The sequence below is a fragment of the Gopherus flavomarginatus genome, chromosome 1 (genome assembly GCF_025201925.1).
Source record: "Gopherus flavomarginatus isolate rGopFla2 chromosome 1, rGopFla2.mat.asm, whole genome shotgun sequence".
Lineage (NCBI taxonomy): Eukaryota > Metazoa > Chordata > Testudines > Testudinidae > Gopherus > Gopherus flavomarginatus.
The window spans coordinates 26,322,890-26,340,787 of NC_066617.1; the positions used below are offsets into that span (position 1 = coordinate 26,322,890).

At 46.4% G+C, this 17,898-nt stretch overlaps 1 protein-coding gene across 2 annotated transcripts in view; it reads right to left on the reverse strand.

Annotated features, from left to right (window-relative positions):
* PTPN12 (protein tyrosine phosphatase non-receptor type 12) overlaps positions 1-17,898 on the reverse strand; it is a 169,837-nt gene that overhangs the window by 90,926 nt on the left and 61,013 nt on the right. The window lies entirely within an intron of this gene.

A 17,898-nucleotide genomic window follows, 5' to 3' on the forward strand; every position in this document is an offset into this window, starting at 1 on the left:
CAGGGCTCCTCAGTGGGTGAGGGGATGTGGGAGCCCACAGGCCGGTCGCTAAGGCGGCTCCTCTCTCGGGGGGGGGGGGTTCTGTCCCTTACTGGCTGTGCGTCCTTGGGACTCCGTCAGGCAGCAGTGTGCCATTAAAAATTGGCTCGTGTGCCATAGGTTGCCGACTCCTGCTCCAGGTAAACAAAACGTTCCAACCTGCCAGTGGCTTACTCTGACGCCGGGAGCCAAAAGTTTTCCAATCCCTGAAATTTAGGTTCGGCTTATGAAAGGGTCATACCGTTTTTGCTATTTTTACCTATCCATTTTGGGGGGCTGGCTTATAAATGAACACGCTAATGAATGAGTATATACAGTTGTTTTTCCTTTATACAGCTTGGGCCTTTGATTTTGAGACTCCAGTAACAGGTAATCAGTAGACCAGACCTCATTCCTCAGGACGTAGCTTCAAAAGGCTGGGTTTTTGCATTACTGGAAGCGAGGAATTTACATTCATCTTGAGATTTCTCCAAATCAAACCTCTGGACACTTTTTCCAGACAACAACTTCTGGGACAAACATGGTTCACTACAGTCCTTTGAATTTCTTAATACTTCCAAGGGTTCACCTCACATTTCTCCCCTAGAGAGATTACATAGAATCCTGGCCCACAAGAACCTTTGCATGTAATACAATGGACTCCAAAGATACTTAAACTTATTTCAAAAAGAGTTTGAGGATATAGCAGGAAATTGCCATATGTCACAACTGACATTGTTACTCCAAGTTATTATTTGCCTCTTAAAGGAATATATGGCAATACATTCCCAACACAGAGTGCTAAACACGGACAAGGAAATGCAGCTGGTTGAGAAGACCAGATGCTGATCATGTGAACTATAGTAGGAGGTACTGAGTGTGGCCTAGGAGAACAGTATGCAACAGAAACTAGATAAGAAATTGCCCAAATGCTGTCTCAGCATATTTTGTCTTCAGAAAAAAGTATATAGCAAGAGGTAGGAGGAAAAAGTCTTTGCAAGCAAACTCTGGGATAAATACCCAAGGGCTCAGGTTCCCTCTGCCTACCCAGTTTTCAACAGAGCATTCCAACTGACTTACGGATTGCTACAACCTATTTAAAAATTGCTAGCCACGGGCATTTCAACCAGAAACAACAATAATATACTAGATGCTCGATGGAGTACCAAAGTAGCATGCAATATATCAGAAGTAGAATTTACGCATAAGCTTTTAAAGCTAAAAATTCAACCAACATTGTTTCTATCCAAAACAAAAAATTGGCAAAGGGAAACAATGGAAACGTTTTAATTAACACAATCTCTGGCTTACACCTAAAACAGAATATTTTTTTCAGCTTGTTTTGCCTTTCATATTTAGCAGGCATTTACTCAGATGTTCCTGTATTTGAACGGTTTAGTATTTGTTGTATGAACCATAAGCAACTGAGCCTTCAGCATAAAGTTATTCAGTCACAAAGCTTTGGTGACCAGAAAGTGCTATGAATCAACAATTGTGCAAGATCAGTATAACAGCCAGGTATTTTGTTTTAAGTACTCTAGGTTACTGAAGAATTTTAAAGCACACATTCAGCTCTGTTTAGGGACTCAGGATATGCTAATATTGCTCCATAAGAACCATCATATTCAAGTGGTTTATTTATAAGTACACAACTATAAATGCTTACATTTTAAGCTAAGAATTTCAACTGTGAAGCTTCTTTCTCTAGAGACAGATCACTAATGAAAGTTTGCCCAGGGATGTAGCAGCTCTCTCCATCTACTGAGGAACCTTAATAATCTTTCTCGTTTGTTGCTTGGATATTTTATGATTCAGGAAAGCTATAGGTCTTGAAGTACAGTCAAAGTTAGTGAATTCTATTGCAGTCTCATTACTGTGATTATTAAGGGGATACTAGGAAGTTAATCCTTTTTAGGTGCTATGGAAAAAAATAAACTAATCCTGCTCAGTAACAGTTAGTACACTTCGTTGACACTTTCAATATAAAACACAAGTAAAGAGACAAACGTATTAAACATTCTTTAACTGAATGTAGCAAATACATCTGTAGGTAACCCATGTTATTCGCCAATTGTTCATTCCATTTGATTGCGATGCTTCATTATTATTTGGCATTCCCATTAATACAATATTGAATAATAAATCCTGTTTTAGGTTGTTTCTAAATCAAAAACCATGTTTAGAGTGGAGATTGCCCTTGGAGTCTAAACTCAGGCAACATTGTCACTGACTTTCAGTTTGGCTGTGGCCTGGGATTAGCATTAGGTCATTTGCAAATGAAAAAAAAAAAAAAAAAAGGCTTGTGCCTTCCCCCCACCCACCTCTCCTTCAGAGTACAGAAAGGAGACTTGAAACTTTTAAAAAACAAGCCTTTTTTTAAAATACGTGTTAGAAATTCATATCCCGTCTACCCTATTTTCCCCAAAGACACCATGGATGGCTGGAGATTTAGGAGGTATTTTTTGTATCTTGAAGGATATTTTTAAATTAGAAGACTTCCATGAAAAGTGGATTTTTGTTTCTGCTCTTGTGGCTCACTCCCTAGCAAAAAAGGGGAGATCGTGCTCTCCACAGCAATTAACTGTGAGGTCAAAAGAGAGTATTAAGTCTTCAGGTGGAGAATAAGCATCACTAGCAAGACAACCCCTAAGGAAGGAAGGCGCTGTTTTCAGCCAAATGTTGTTAACAAACAGGAATGGAAATATAGGAAGTAGGCCATAAGAATTACTTCTAAAACAGCATGCTTCCCAAAGTTTTTAATTAGATATCAGCAACAAAGTAGCACTTTTATGTGTTGCTACAATAATTTACTTCAAGCAAACATATTTGGCAAGTTAATATGTAAAGCTCCTCATAAAGCATCAGTTTCACTCCTGGGCAAATTCTGCACCACTGTGCATGCGCAGAATTCACTCCCCTCACAGATTTCTTTGCTTCCCTGCAGAAAATCAACTTTCTGACAGGAAAGCAAAGAGAAGTTACAAGAGCACTCATGCACTACTCCCTAGCAGTGAAGGCACATCATTTCAGGAGCAGCTGACAGAGAGGCAAATTACCGCAGAGCTGAGGACACCCCAACTAGTGGCTCCTACCCTGAGCTGGGATCAGCTGCTAGTCCCAGCTGGGCTGGAGGCAGGAGAAAACAAGACTTCCTTTTCCCCTGCAAGCAGTTCCTGGGGCTGTGTCAGACGAACCCCCAGAAACCTCCCCCAGCTTCTGGAAGCTCAGCATCCTCCCCTGCTTCCTGCCCTCATCGCTCCACAGCTGTGGAGGGAGGGGCCACTGTATGGGGAGCTGCTCCCCCATCCCCCGATAGCTGCTCCCCCTATGCATCTGAACCTCCCATACCCAGACAACCCTGCAAAGCCTCACCTGATACATTCAGAATCCTCTTAGCCCTCCATACCCAAACCAACCCCACTGAACCTCAACCCCTTTTATTTGGAGCCCCCCTGCACCCAGACCACCCCCAGTGAGCTCCCTGCACTCAAACCCCCACTCTGATGCCCCACTCCCTGCACCACCTTTAGCCCCCACATCCAGACCCCCATGCAACTGACCCCCAACTAGCTTCACCCAGACCCCCACCCCACTACGCTCCACTTCCCCAGACACTCCCCCCCACCAAGACCCCAACACCCAGACTATTCCACTGAGCCCCACCCATCTTTACCTGGAAGCTCCTGCAGAGTCCTATTGCCCCTGCACCTGGAACCCCCACAATGAGCCTCAGTGCATCCAGAGCCTCCCACACCTAGACTTCCCACTGAGGGGCTTGCACCCAGATTGTCCCACACAAAATCCTCTCACCCCACCCCTGGATCCCCCCACACCGAGCCCCTTCACACTTGGATCCTGCCTGGTTGAACTTGCCTACTCCACACCTGGTGTACCTGGCGCACAGGGGCAGGGTCCCAGGGTGTTTCTGGGACCCAGGCCTTGTACTATGTCAGGGTCAGCTGCAGCCTCACCGCTGAGCATGTCCTGGGGGTAGGAGGGCTGCAGTGTGATCTCCCACCTTCTTGCAGCCAGTGCCCTGTGCTTCCCGTTGCCATGTTGGAACCTCTGCATTTATTTATTTAAGAGTAAAGCTTGCAGAATTTTAAAATATTGTGTGCAAAATTTTAAATCTTTTGGCACAGAATGAGCTCCAGAGTACAGTTTATAGAACTACAAGAAGAGCTGCAACCCTCACTAGTTTTAAGAGACAGGACACTTAAAAAAATAAAGATCCAGAGAATCCCTTTGAGTGTATGTTATATTGCTATTATAGTAACATAATTATTGTCATGTCATACTCTTTAATCCTATTCCACTCAAACACAGCTCAGCTGCAAAAATTCATTTATGAAAATTGTTGAAAATATTCAGAAATGGACTTATCATGCAGCCTGGCTCCATTCCCTGGGTCTCAACTAAATCACCTACCTACACTTCTGGATCCCCACTTTTCAAGCTGCAAGCTGAACTTGAATCCTGGTTCACCAGCCGTCTGCTGCCAAGCTCTATATAACATTACAGAAAGTATGCACAGTTATCAAATTAACCTCGCTCTGTTGGGAGAGCACGAAGCAGCGGCAGATAGGTCCACTATGGCAGGGAGACAAACCAAGATGTCTGGTATCTGGCTACAGCAAGATAACTTCACAGCCCATTATACTGTGGGTGCCATTGTCTGGTGCGTAGAAAAAGGTGCATGGCCCCTTTAGGGGGTATATAGCCAGAGAGTGACTTGCTATACCAGCCTCAGACACGGTCAGCATAGGGATGCTGACCCATCCCCTCCACATCAGATGACTAGAAGAGAGGGGAGACTATTTAGGTCCACAATGGTGCAGGAAAAGCCCTCTCTCACCTGGACTAGGCAGAACAGCAGGAACTAAAGCACTTTGTTCTCTCATGACGCCATGTATGCATACAAAATGGGAAATGACTGCCTAGGAAGGAGTACTGTGGAAAGGGATCTGGGGTTCATAGTGGACCACAAGCTAAATATGAGTCAACAGTGTAACATGGTTGGAAAAAAAAAGAAAGGGAAAAAAAAGGCTAATGTCGTTCTGGGATGTATTAGCAGGAGTATTGTAAGCAAGACACGAGAAGTAGTTCTTCCGCTCTACTCCGCGCTGATTAGGCCTCAGTATTGTGTCCAGTTCTGGGTGCCAGATTTCCAGGAAAGATGTGGGCAAATCGGAGAAAGTCCAGAGAAGAGCTACAAAAATGATTAAAGGTCTAGAAAATATTATTAGGAAAAAAACTGGATTTGTTTAGTCTGGAAAAGAGAAGACTGAGAGGGGACATAACAGTTTTCAAGTACATAAAAGGTTGTTAAAAAGAGGAGGGAGAAGAATTGTTGTTCTTTACCTCTGAGGATAGGACAAGATGCAATGGACATAAATTGCAGCAAGAGAGGTTTAGATTGGACATTAGGAAAAACTTCTTAACTGTCAGGGTGGTTAAGCACTGGAATAAATTGCCTAGGGAGACTGTGGAATCTCCATCACTGGAGATTTTTAAGAGCAGATTAGACAAACACCTGTCAGGAATGGTCTAGATAATACTTAGTCCTGCCTTCTGTGCGTGACTGGACTAGATGACCTCTCAAGGTCCCTTCCAGTCCTATGATTCTATGAAGTAGCAGATTGGTGAGAACAGCAAAAGGGGGGAAAGAGACCCCCCCTCCTGAGCAGCAGAAGAAGAAAAGGAGAGTTTCAGTTCATTGGCGCAGGGCTGTAACAAACAGGAAGGAGGGTGTCCCCCCACCTTCCTGCTGGTCATAGCAGGCATGTTAGAGCCTATGGGGTAGGGAGTTCCACACCCAGCTCATGGGGGACCAAGAGGCGTTCGAAGGACCACAGGAAACCAGGGTGTAGGATCCTTGCCACATGGGCAAGGGATTGGACACAGGACCACAGCTGGCAGATCCCAGAGTGGTCTGCATCTACCAAATGGATATCCCTTTACTGGGAAGTACAGATCTGAAAGGAAACAAACACACCCTGTGGTGAACTAGCTGGGTATGGGTGCAGGGATGCCAACAGAGAATTGATTCAGGTTGTCTGGGCAGTTGCTTCCAAAGTTGTTTCTGCAGTAATACAAGGCTTACAAGGTATAATGGGTTGCCCAGAGCCAGGACACTTGAATAAACAGATGGCAAGAGGAGAGCGACATGATTGGTTGTGGTGATTCTTATCAGCACCAAATACAGATTGCAGGGTCAGGGTGTTAAAGTGAGTCCCTTCCATCCAATGATGCAATAGGTGTCTGTAAAGGGGACTTCAGTGAGGTTCAAGGAATTTGCTCCCACCTAGGCCCCCTGAGAGGAAAAGTGGGCAAGATGGGAGGGTGGTCTCTTACCCCTCCCCCCAAGAGGGCAGGAGACACTGAACTTAGTGGACAGCAGAACAAGCAAACAGGCTATGTGGGGGATCTGGTCTCCTATGAGCTGTGTTGGACACGTCTGGGGTACACACATCTTCTACAGAAGTTATAGCATTACACAGCCTTCAGTTGTTGCAGCAGCTGGGAGCTTCCACAGGTGAGGGAGGTCTGTAAGTGGTTTTAATGGAAACCCAAGCTCCAGCTTGGGAGACAGGTGATCATCACATGAGGCAGACTCCTCACCAGGGGGCAGAAGCCCTTACGAGGGGGTAGTGAGGTGTTAATTTATGAGAACCCTACATCTCACCCACTGATTGGGAATGTGAATTCCCAGGACAGAATTGCTTTCCCAGGGGTAACTGGTAAGAAACAGGGCACTGAGGGTGCCATTCACAAGTATGGTTATGCTGGGGTGGCTTACTCAATGGGAGTTCACTTTCTCAGGACAACTAAAGATAAAATTTTGAGAAGTGACTTTGTAGACATCTCACTATTGCACAGGGAGGTGCTGACAGAGTAAGGCCTGGTCTACATTACGTGTTTATACCGATTTTAGCAGCGTTAAACCGATTTAACGCTGCAGCTGTCCACACAACGAGGCCCTTTATATCGATATAAAGGGCTCTTTAAACTGGTTTCTGTACTCCTCCCCGACGAGAGGAGTAGCGCTAAAATCGGTATTACCATATCGGATTAAGGTTAATGTGGCTGCAAATCGACAGTATTGGCCTCTGGGCGGTATCCCACAGTGCACCACTGTGACCGCTCTGGAAAGCGATCTGAACTCGGATGCACTGGCCAGGTAGACAGGAAAAGCCCTGCGAACTTTTCATAGATTATTTGAATTTCATTTCCTGTTTGCCCAGCGTGGAGCTCTGATCAGCACGGGTGGTGATGCAGTCCCAAATCCAAAAAGAGCTCCAGCATGGACCGTACGGGAGATACTGGATCTGATTGCTGTATGGGGAGACAAATCTGTTCTATCACAGCTCCATTACAGAAGACGAAATGCCAAAGCATTTGAAAAAAATCTCCAGGCTATGATACAGAGTCCACAGTGCTGTGTGACAAGCGTAACAGAAAGCCAAAGAATCAAATGGACGCTCATGGAGGAAGGGAGGGGGGACTGAGGACTCCAGTTATCCCACAGTCCCCGTAGTCTCCGAAAAGCATTTGCATTCTTGGCTGAGCTCCCAATGCCTGTAGGGTCAAACACATTGTCCGGGGTGGTTCAGGGTATATCTCGTAAATTTGGTCCCCCTCCTTCCCCCATGAAAGAAAAAGGGAAAAAAATCATTTATTGATTTTTTTCAAAGTCACCATATGTCTACTTATCATAAACAGATAGCTAAGGGTTAATGACTCTTTCATCTGGAAAGGAGTAACCTGAAACACCTGACCAGAGGACCAATCAGGAAACAAGACTTTTTCAAATCTGGGTGGAGGGAAGTTTGTGTCTGAGTCCTTTGTGTTCTGTCTGTCCCTCTCGGCTATGGGAAGGATTTTTCCATCTCCTGCTTTCTAATCTTCTGTTTCAAAGTTGTAAGTACAAAGATAGGTTTGGGTTTTTTTGCATTTGCATGTGTGTAGTTGCTGGAGTGCTTTGAATTGTATTCTTTTTGAATAAGGCTGTTTATTCAATATTCTTTTAAGCAATTGACCCTGTATTTGTCACCTTAATACAGAAAGACCATTTTTATGTATTTTTTCCTTTCTTTTTTAAGACCTGTTGGAGTTTTTATTTAGTGGGGAACTCCAGGGAATTGAGTCTGTGCTCACCAGGGAATTGGTGGGAGGAAGAAGTCAGGGGGAAATCTGTGTGTGTTAGATTTACTAGCCTGACTTTGCATACCCTCTGGGTGAAGAGGGAAGTGCTTGTGTTTCCAGGACTGGAAATAGGAGAGGGTGGAGCCCTCTGTTTAGATTCACGGAGCTTGCTTCTGTGTATCTCTCCAGGAACCCAGGGAGGGAACACCTGGAAGGGAGAAGGGAAGGGAAATGGTTTATTCCCCTTTGTTGTGAGGCTCAAGGAATTTGGGTCTTGGGGTCCCCAGGGAAGGTTGTTGGGGGGGACCAGAGTGCCCCAAAACACTCTAATTTTTTGGGTGGTGGCAGCTTTACCAGGTCCAAGCTGGTAACTAAGTTTGGAGGTTTTCATGCTAACATCCATATTTTGGACGTTAAGGTCCAAATCTGGGAATATGTTATGACACTACTGCAAGCTGCCGGTAGACACGGTGCTGGGGCAACGAACAGCAGCATCCTCTCCCCTCCCTTCCCCGGTGGCAGATGGTACAGTGCAGTAGGACTGGTAACCGTCCTCGTCATCAGCCCGTGAGTGCTCCTGGCTGTCCTCAGGTGAGGTCGGCCGGGGGCACCTGGGTAAAAATAGGAATGACTCCTGGTTATTCCCGGCAGATGGTACAGAACGGCTGGTAACCATCCTCATCATAGCAACTGGGGGCTGAACTCCATCAGCCCTCGCCCTTTCATGTCTAAAGAAAAGATTCTGTACTGCCTGGACTATCATAGCAGCGGGATGCTGCCTCCCCCTCATTTTATCTCACTAAAAACTCAGTGTTTCTTATTCCTGCATTCTTTATTACTTCATCACACAAATGGGGGGGACCCTGCAATGGTAGCCCAGAAGAGTTGGGGGAGGAGGGAAGCAACGAGTGGGGTTGTTGCAGGAACACTCCCTAGAATGGCATGCAGCTCATCATTTCTGTGGGATCTGACACAGAGCGGCTGTGCTCTCTGGTTCTCTGATACACTTGCCCCATATTCTAGGCAGGACTTACTATTTTTAGATACAACATAAAGGAGGGAATGACCCGGGGGGTTATTCCCATTTTTGTCTTTGCACCCCCAGCCGACCTCAGCGAAGGTCAGCCAGGAGCACCAATGACAGCAGTAGATGGTACAGAACGACTGATAACTGTCTCTGCTACCTTGCAAAGGCAAATGAATGCTGCTGCGTAGCGCTGCAGTACCGCCTCTGTCAGCGGCATCCAGTACACATATGGTGACAGTGACAAAAGGCAAAACGGGCTCCATGGTTGCCATGCTATGGTGTCTGCCAGTGCAATCCAGGGAAAAAGGGCGCAAAATGATTGTCTGCCGTTGCTTTCACGGAGGAAGGAATGAGTGATGACACTTACCCAGAATCACCCGCGAAACTGTTTTTGCACCATCGTGAATTGGGATCTCAACCCAGAATTCCAATGGGCAGGGGCAACTGTGGGAGCTATGGGATAGCTACCCACAATGCAACGCTCCAGAAATCGACGCTAGCCTCGGTACATGGAAGCACACCACCGAATTATCATACTTGGTGTGGCCGCGTGCATTCGACTTTATACAATCTGTTTTACAAAACCGGTTTATGTAAAATCAGAATAATCCTGTAGTGTAGAAGTACCCTTGGTTGGGGCAAAGCAAGTAGGGCAATGAAATGCCCAAGCAGCCAAAGGTGACTAGAACATGGAAAAACTGGGAAGCTGCCTTCCTGATCTATGTGGGCTTTATCGCAGAGGCTTACCTAGATAGCACTGTTCAAATATATGGATATAATGAGGTGCGCATATCATATGTTATGGGGCATGTCTTGGTTTATCTATGAGGAACAGTTTAGATTGTGGGCAGCAACACAAACCAGTGAGACACACCACATCAGACACTATGGTTAGAGTAGATAACACCACAGGCTGGTTTCCATACTGACAGTTCATTCTGTTGCAAGCCCACCAGAGGCCTGAGGCTCATAATGACATTTGCTGGGCATTTAATGAAAGTAGTTTTCGTAGCATCTGAAAATTTAGGCATGCTTGCTATATGTGCTTTAGAGCCGCAAAGCCTGCAATTACCACAGCAACCATGAAAGGCTGCAGTAGTGAAACAGAATGGATGGGTAAGTCAGGTGCTGCCCACAGACCTCTGAGGGCCAGAGTAAAGTATGGGGGCCAAGGCACAGGAAGGGTGGGGGTGAGGTGAAAATGCGGGGCTGGACAAGAAGTGTCATCTCCAATTAAGCTGGAGAAGTTAAAGGTGTCCCTCTGGATTATGCTAACAAGATAGATGGGACATATTTGTGGGATAGGTTTACTGAGGAGTTTAGGATCCCCTTTACAGGGGAAATAAGTCATTATGTCCAAAAATTTGAAATCTTTAGTGATAATGGGTCATATTGTAATGAAAAAGATTACAGAAGAATTAAAGAATAGGGTAACAGGGCCATGTAATCATCTACCGCTACAGAACATGTGTTTCTCCCCTGAACTTGGTCCCTAAGGAAGTTCCAAGTGAATAATCATTTAATTCACCACCTGAGATACTCATGGGGTAGCTCTGTTAACAATGGAATAGATCCAGATTTGTGGTCTGTGCACACGGTTAGGTCTTATGGCTGAAGGTCACTGATGGCCAAGTGTGATATCAAGTCTGCTTGTTGACTGCTACCAGTGCATCCTTCCAACTTTGAAACAGAAACCCATAATGTTATAGGACAATATTTTGATAAAGTTACGTCCATGGGATGGGCAATATCCTGTATGGCATCTGAGAAATTTAGTACAATACTACACAGGGCTGTGATGCTGGTTTATGGCAGGTAGTGCATAATTTATGTGACTTTATACATGGGCAGGGTAAATTTGGATGAGTGTGTTAGCCTGATGGACAACTTTGAGGCACTAGCCAAACAACTAGGGGTACCCCTAGCAGGAGAAAAAAAACAAAACAAAAGGGGCCTTCCACAACACTTACCTATGTAGATATAACACAGTGGGCATATAAACTCCTTTAGGATAAGCTTCTGCAGCTATTGGGCCTGATTAGGAAAGATAGGGGGCCACAAAAGTTACATTTCACCAGCTACAATCTGTTAATTGGGCATCTTAACTTTGCCTGCCAGGTGGCAGTCCTGGGTCTAGATGCTGCAAGCAAAGCACAGAATGCCTCTGCAAGCACAGATAGACTTCGCCATTTTCTAAGCATTACTAGAGAGATGAAGGAGGATTTGGGGGTTTGGGAACAGTTTCCAAGACATTTTAATAGTGTGTCATTGTAGAGGGAGAAATGGATACTTGCAGATGGTTTAAAGATACCACAAAGCCTGTACCTCCCAAATCATCTGAGTGTGTTTCACCAAGACAGGTCATGCACCCCAAAATGACTGTTCATATGGATACAAAAAGGGATACCACAGAATACAACATTTTTGGAACATTTTCTCATTTGGTTGCAGTGGTTATTTGGGGACCAGAGTTTGCTAATAAAACTGTCTATTTCTGGTGTGACAACATGCTGGTGATACATGTTATCATTTACTAGTCCTCCAGATCACAGAGTTATGAGGTATGTAAAGGCATTTGTACTATATTTACGTTTTAATATCAGTTTCTCCTCCAGACATGTGCCAAGGGCTGATAATGTCCTATCAGATGCACTGCCTTATTTTCAGATGGACAGATTCTGGTAGTCAGCAAGGAACCAGAATGGATGCTGCTAGCACTACGGAACCTTCATGTATGACAACTGTCATTGTACTGCAGAGATAAGTGGCTCTGTGAACATTGCAGAGCTACAAAAGAAGTCTTAATGATTTTGTTCAATTTCAGGAGCAAGAGAGCATGTCACCCACATGGTCCATAATGGAAGAATGAGTGCAGCAGTACATGGTGTCATTAGCAGCCCGGCAACTTGCATCATCAACCATCTCCACTCACCTACTGGTCCTTATGTTGGTCAATAGGCTGAATGGTTACTCAGATGCTTGTAGTGCGTTTTTAGTTTTGAGACCATCCTGCTAGAAACTTCAAGGCACTAGCCCTAAGGAAGATACATGCCATCCCATCACTATTACTGTGCTTAAGGATCTGGTGTGAAATGTAAAGCCCACACATCAGGTTTATTCAGGGTGGCATTTCTGTTAGCACATTTTGGAACTTTTAGGATCAATGACATAGCACCTGGGTTCTATAGGGACTCTTCTGGAAGGGCTATGGAATTGAGGGATATACACTGGGAGGGACGATTGGTCATACTAACTTTGAGGGAGTTAAAGATAGTTTCAGCAGGTCAAAGATAGATCAAGGAGGTGGGGTGAATCCATTATTCTGCAGGAGGGTGATGAGCCGGGAACTGCCCTGTGGAGACTGAGGGCATATGTGGCAATAAGGCCAGGGAGGGATAGGCCCATTCATGGTGACGGGAGTCCCCTCACAATGTACCAGTTTTAAGGTGGGGTCTGATGAAGTTGGGGCTTCCAGCACATGAGTTTGGTTCACTCATTCAGGATTGGGGCAGCAACAGCAGGAGCCCAGCTGGGTCTGAGAACTAATGCAACTCAGGCAATTAGGTGCTAACACTCTGAAGCATACAGAATGTACGTGAAACCCCAGGTGGGGAATCAGTGTTAATTTTCCCGTGTATTCCAGATGTTGGAAAATGAGTCACACAGACATTGGTGTGGATCTGCAGGCACAGTATGGTTTACTGAATGCACAGACAGGCTTCCAAGTTGCCTGGAGGTTGCAGCTAGACCTCAGTGGTAAAGCAGCCCTAAGCTGGCATGAGAGGAGGGGGCATAAGAACATAATAGTCATACTGGGTCAGACCAATGGTCCATCTAGCCCAGTATCCTGTCTTCCAACAGTAGCCAATGCCGGTGCTTTATTCAGAGCAGCTGTTATGGGACCATGCATGTTATGGGACCAACTGTTGTCCCTTCTGTACACTGTGGTGGCCCGTGAGCAGGCACCAGATATGATTTTTCCCCAAAGTGAACCACAATGATTTGGGAATGTGTAAAGAGGTGGACTTAATGATCAAAGCAAAGAGGGTCTTGGGGCAGATCCTGGAACTTTTCCAGGAGTAAAAATTATTTGGTCAGACGTGTTGCAATACAGGGCGTGGCAGGAAACTGTGAAGCCCCCTTGGGCTGACAAGGCTAGGAGCTATATGAATAGGGAGGGGGCCAAATTCACAGATGGAATGGGGGATTGTTAATTTCTCACCCAGACAGTCTAAGAGGCAACAGAATTATTCAGGGAGACTAGGTCCACTTGTCAGCCTTAAGGTATATGTAACTGATTATGGATTTACCCGCACTGTACACTTATCTGTCAGGTACTACCTAACATTTAGTAATAAAGTCGTAGTCTAGCCAAACCCCATCCAGTTTTATCATAGCAGACAATGGCAAAGTCTCTGGGAGAAATGTTGAAATGTAACATTTTGGGGAAAACGGTAAACATCACAGCTGCAGAATTGCTGAGTTAACGGAGCATCACTCAAATAAGGGGGGCAGTTCACATCTCTTTGAGCTGCTGTTTCAGGCTGTTGGGAACTTCAGAAGGAACACACTGCACTGGTTTATCTTTGTTTTCCAGATTCTCTGTAACCCTTACAATTCCAGAAGCCTTTTTTTTTTTTTTTTTTTTTTTTAAATGAGAGCTGAGATTCTAGAGTACAATTCTGTAGGAGAGGGTGAATTCTGCGGCAAATTCTATGATTACAGAATACACCAAACCCTGGATATTAATATACATTTATGGTTCCAGTTTAAAGTTTAAAAATTGGTCCCTCTGGATAATCCATGTTCAACATTTTAAATTAAAACAGAATTTAAGGTAGAGTATTAAAAGCTGTGTAAGAGTCTAAAATAAAACATGCACTGATTTGTTTAGGCTGGAACTAGAATGGAATATAGTAACAGGTATGTCATATACTTCTCTCTGGTGGCAAAAGCAGTTTCTGCAGAATTTAAAGACTGGCAAATGCTTTATAAAAATATATTGTGTCTTATTCTCCTTTATGACAAAAAGATCCATAAGAGTTTTTCCCAAAAAAGTTCTCTGGTTTTCAGTTTGATACCAACATAAAATCTTTTTTCCCCTAGTTCACTGGAGGACCTCCTGAATATATGAAAATATTTTCAGACCTCAACTGAGCAGGAATTCTACTTCTAGACTTCTGATTTTCCTGAATGCCACCAAATTCACCTGAGGTCTGCTACACTTTTCATACAGCTGTTGAACACTTAATTCAGTTCTCAACTCCCCTGCATACAGCTGTGTTCCGCAGAACTAATATGGGTATTTATATTTAAATAACTAAAAAGACAAAGGCTCTAACTGTCCAAGCACACCATTACCACCAAAATTAAATCTAAGCGATGTTAAAATGATCATTCAACAGTGCACCAACTGACCAGACATCTAACAAGACTTCTTTCCACCTCTTTATTGTTATAGGAAGCATATGTTTAGCCTTCTCCATAAGTTCCTATCAAAGATGTCTTTTCAGTATGTCTGGAAGGTCATCAAATTTTGGACTATTTCAGATCCAGGTGGGGAGCTGCAGACTCTTGGAGGCTGCACTATCTGCCAGCCACTGACAGACTGGAAAGATTTCTTTCTGCCCATGACATCAAGAGGTCAGGGGTCTTAGAAACTTCTTATGCCTCCCTGGTGGTTAATCTACGTCATCATCTATCAATCATAGCACTACTCCAACTGAAACTCTTCTAGACAATTGTCACTTGTTCTGAAAACTCAATACAAAGACCCTCACTGCATTGGTCTCCGGCCTGTTTATAAATCACTTTCATTCATTCTCTGTTCATTAGCCCTGGACTATTGCTTTCCCTAAATGAGCATCCTAACCCTATAGGTTGGCATCTGTGTTCAACACCTTCCACTCCAGAAGTGGTCAGAGAGTTGCTATCCTCAAAAGGAATGACTGCTTCAGATAATGCCACACCTTCTTAGATATCTTCAGATATAAAATCTGTGGTATCCCAACTTTCTACTGCACCAGAAATATTTCAAATGGACTACTGGGGAAGTAGACTAAGGGCACTACAGCTTGACTTTCCACCACTGATCCTAGTGTCTGCAGCAACTCCACACTGTTCTTCTGATGAAGAATCAAAGCTTCGCCATAGCCCTGAAGTTTGTCATTTTATTTTGTAGAGGCTGCTTATTAGGGCTTTTAATCTTGCTCCATGACCTACCAGCTCCTGCTAGACACTGACAGAACTCTTCTGGTTTATTACCTACTCGCTGCTTATTGGGAAATTGCAAGCCTCTGACACTGCTGGCCTAGCTGTTGTTTACAAATTAGCTCCAACCAGTCAGTCATCCAGGTAAGGATGGACACCTGCCTTTTCTTTCAGTGCTGCAGCCAACATCATCATAATCTTGGTAATTGTACTTGTGGATGTAGCCAGTTCAAAAGGCAGGGCTTGTTGCTGAAAGTTCTGCCCCAGGATGGCAAACTGTAGGGATGAAGCATGGAAGTATACAACAGGGGTTGGCAACCGATGGCACGCGTGCCAAAGATGGCATGCAAGCCGATTTTTAATGGTACACTGGAGCCTGTTGGGACTCCAGCATGCCATTAAAATCCTACCCAGCCCGGCCCGCTCTCCTCTGCCTGCTGCTCCCCCTGCGGGGGGCAGGGAGCAGAAGCATAGCCATGCGCACGGGGTGGGCAAATGGCCCCACTCGCAGGCCGGAGCACTGGGCTTAGCGCAGCAAGCTGCCGGCCCCTCCCCCACCTTCTCCCCTCCCCTGGAGCCCTGCTGCTGCGTGCACAGCGCTCTGGGGGTCGGGGTTGCGCGCTCCCGCAGAGCAGTGTTTGGCTCTGCGGGGAGGCAGAAACGCTCCCCCCTCCCCTGGAGCCATGCTGCCCTGCATGTTCCCCCAGGGCAGTGTTTGGCTCTGCGAGGAGGCAGAAATGCTCCCCGCTCAACCGGAGCTCTGGCGCCGCACGCGCAGCGCTCCAAGGGGCAGGGCTGTGTGCTCTTGCAGGGCAGCGTGGAGTCTCATGGTAAGGGGTCCAGGGCTGGGGAGGTTGGGTAAGAGGTGAGGGCAGTCAAGGAACAGGGAGTAGGGTGGGTTGGATGGGGGGTAGGATCCCAGGGTGGTGGTGGTTAAGGGCGAGGGTCTCTGGAGGGAACAGTCAGGGAGCAGGGGGGGTTGGATGGGGCATTGGAGTCCCAGGGTTTGTCAGGGGGTGGGGCAGTCAGGGGACAGGGAGCAAGGCGGGTCTTAGGGGGCAGTTATGGTGTGTGTGTGTGTGTGTGTGTGTGTGTGTGTGTGTGTGTGTGTGTGTGTGTGTGTGTGTGTGTGGTGGTGGTCAGGGAACAAGGAGCTGGGAGAGGTTGGATGAGTCGGGAGTTCGGGGGGGGCTGTTAGGAGGCAGGGGTGTGGAGAGGGGTTGGGGCAGGCAGGGAGCGGGGGGGGGGGGGGATGGAAGTTCTGAGGGTCCTGTCAGGGGGTAGGGAGTGGCTGGATAGGCATGGGAGTCCCAGGGGTCTGGCTAGGGGCAGGGGTGCAGATAAGGGTCAGGGCAGTCAGGAGACATGTAAGGGGTAGGGTCTAGTCAGGGGACAAGGAGCAGGGGGGTTGAGAGTTCTTAGGGGGGCAGTCACCCAGCCCTCTCCCCAGAGCCCTGACCCCACACACACACACAGCCCTCTGCCCTAATCCCTGCACCCCCACACACCTCCCAGGCCCCTGCCCTGAGTCCTGTACCTCCCTCATATACACCGAGCCCTCTGCTTGACTCCATCTCCCCCACCCCTGCCACACACACACACACACACACACACACACACACACACACACTCCTAGCCCTGAATCTGGCACCCCCCCCACATACCCAGCCCCCCCCTCTGCCCTGGCACCTGCACCCCCACACATACCCAGCCCCCAGCCCTGACTCCAGCCCTCTGCCCCTAGCCGCCCCAGTGCATCTGCCCACATCCCCACCCGGAGCACCAAACGGGAGCTCCTGCAACCCCTCCCCCACACATTCCCACCTGCACCCCTCACATCAAATGGGAACTGCCCAGGTAAGTGCCCCACACCCCTCCCACATTTTAGCTTCCGGCCCAACCCTTGTGTTCAGTGTACACCCACCCTCAGCTCAGAGCAGAGAGAGGAAGAGAATGGCCAGAACCAGGGAGAAGGTAGGTACCCACTGTATGTGGGCAGGGCCGGGAACCCAGATTGGCAGCAGGCTGAGCAGATCCAGCAGCCGGGATCCTGGCTGGCAGGAGCTGGCGGATGGAACCCCTGACCAGCAGTGAGCTAAGCCGCTCAGTTCACTGCCGGTCTGGGGTCCCGGCCGCAGGCCTCGCTCAGCCCGCTGCTGGTCTAGGTGAACAGAACCACAGACCAGCAGCAGGCTGGCGGCGTAAAATCAACATCATTTTAATTTAATTTTAAATAAAGCTTAAACATTTTGAAAACTTGGTTTATTTTGCAATACAACACTAGTTTAGTTATATAATATATAGACTTATAGAGAGAGACCTTCTAAAAAACATTAAAATGTATTACTGGCATGCGAAACCTTAAATTAGAGTGAATAAATGAAGACTCGGCATAGCGCTTCTGAAAGGTCGACGACCCCTGGTATACAAGATTCAGAGAACATAAAATGTACTCAGGTGCACTGATTGAATAATGGACTTTAAGGATTCCATGCTTA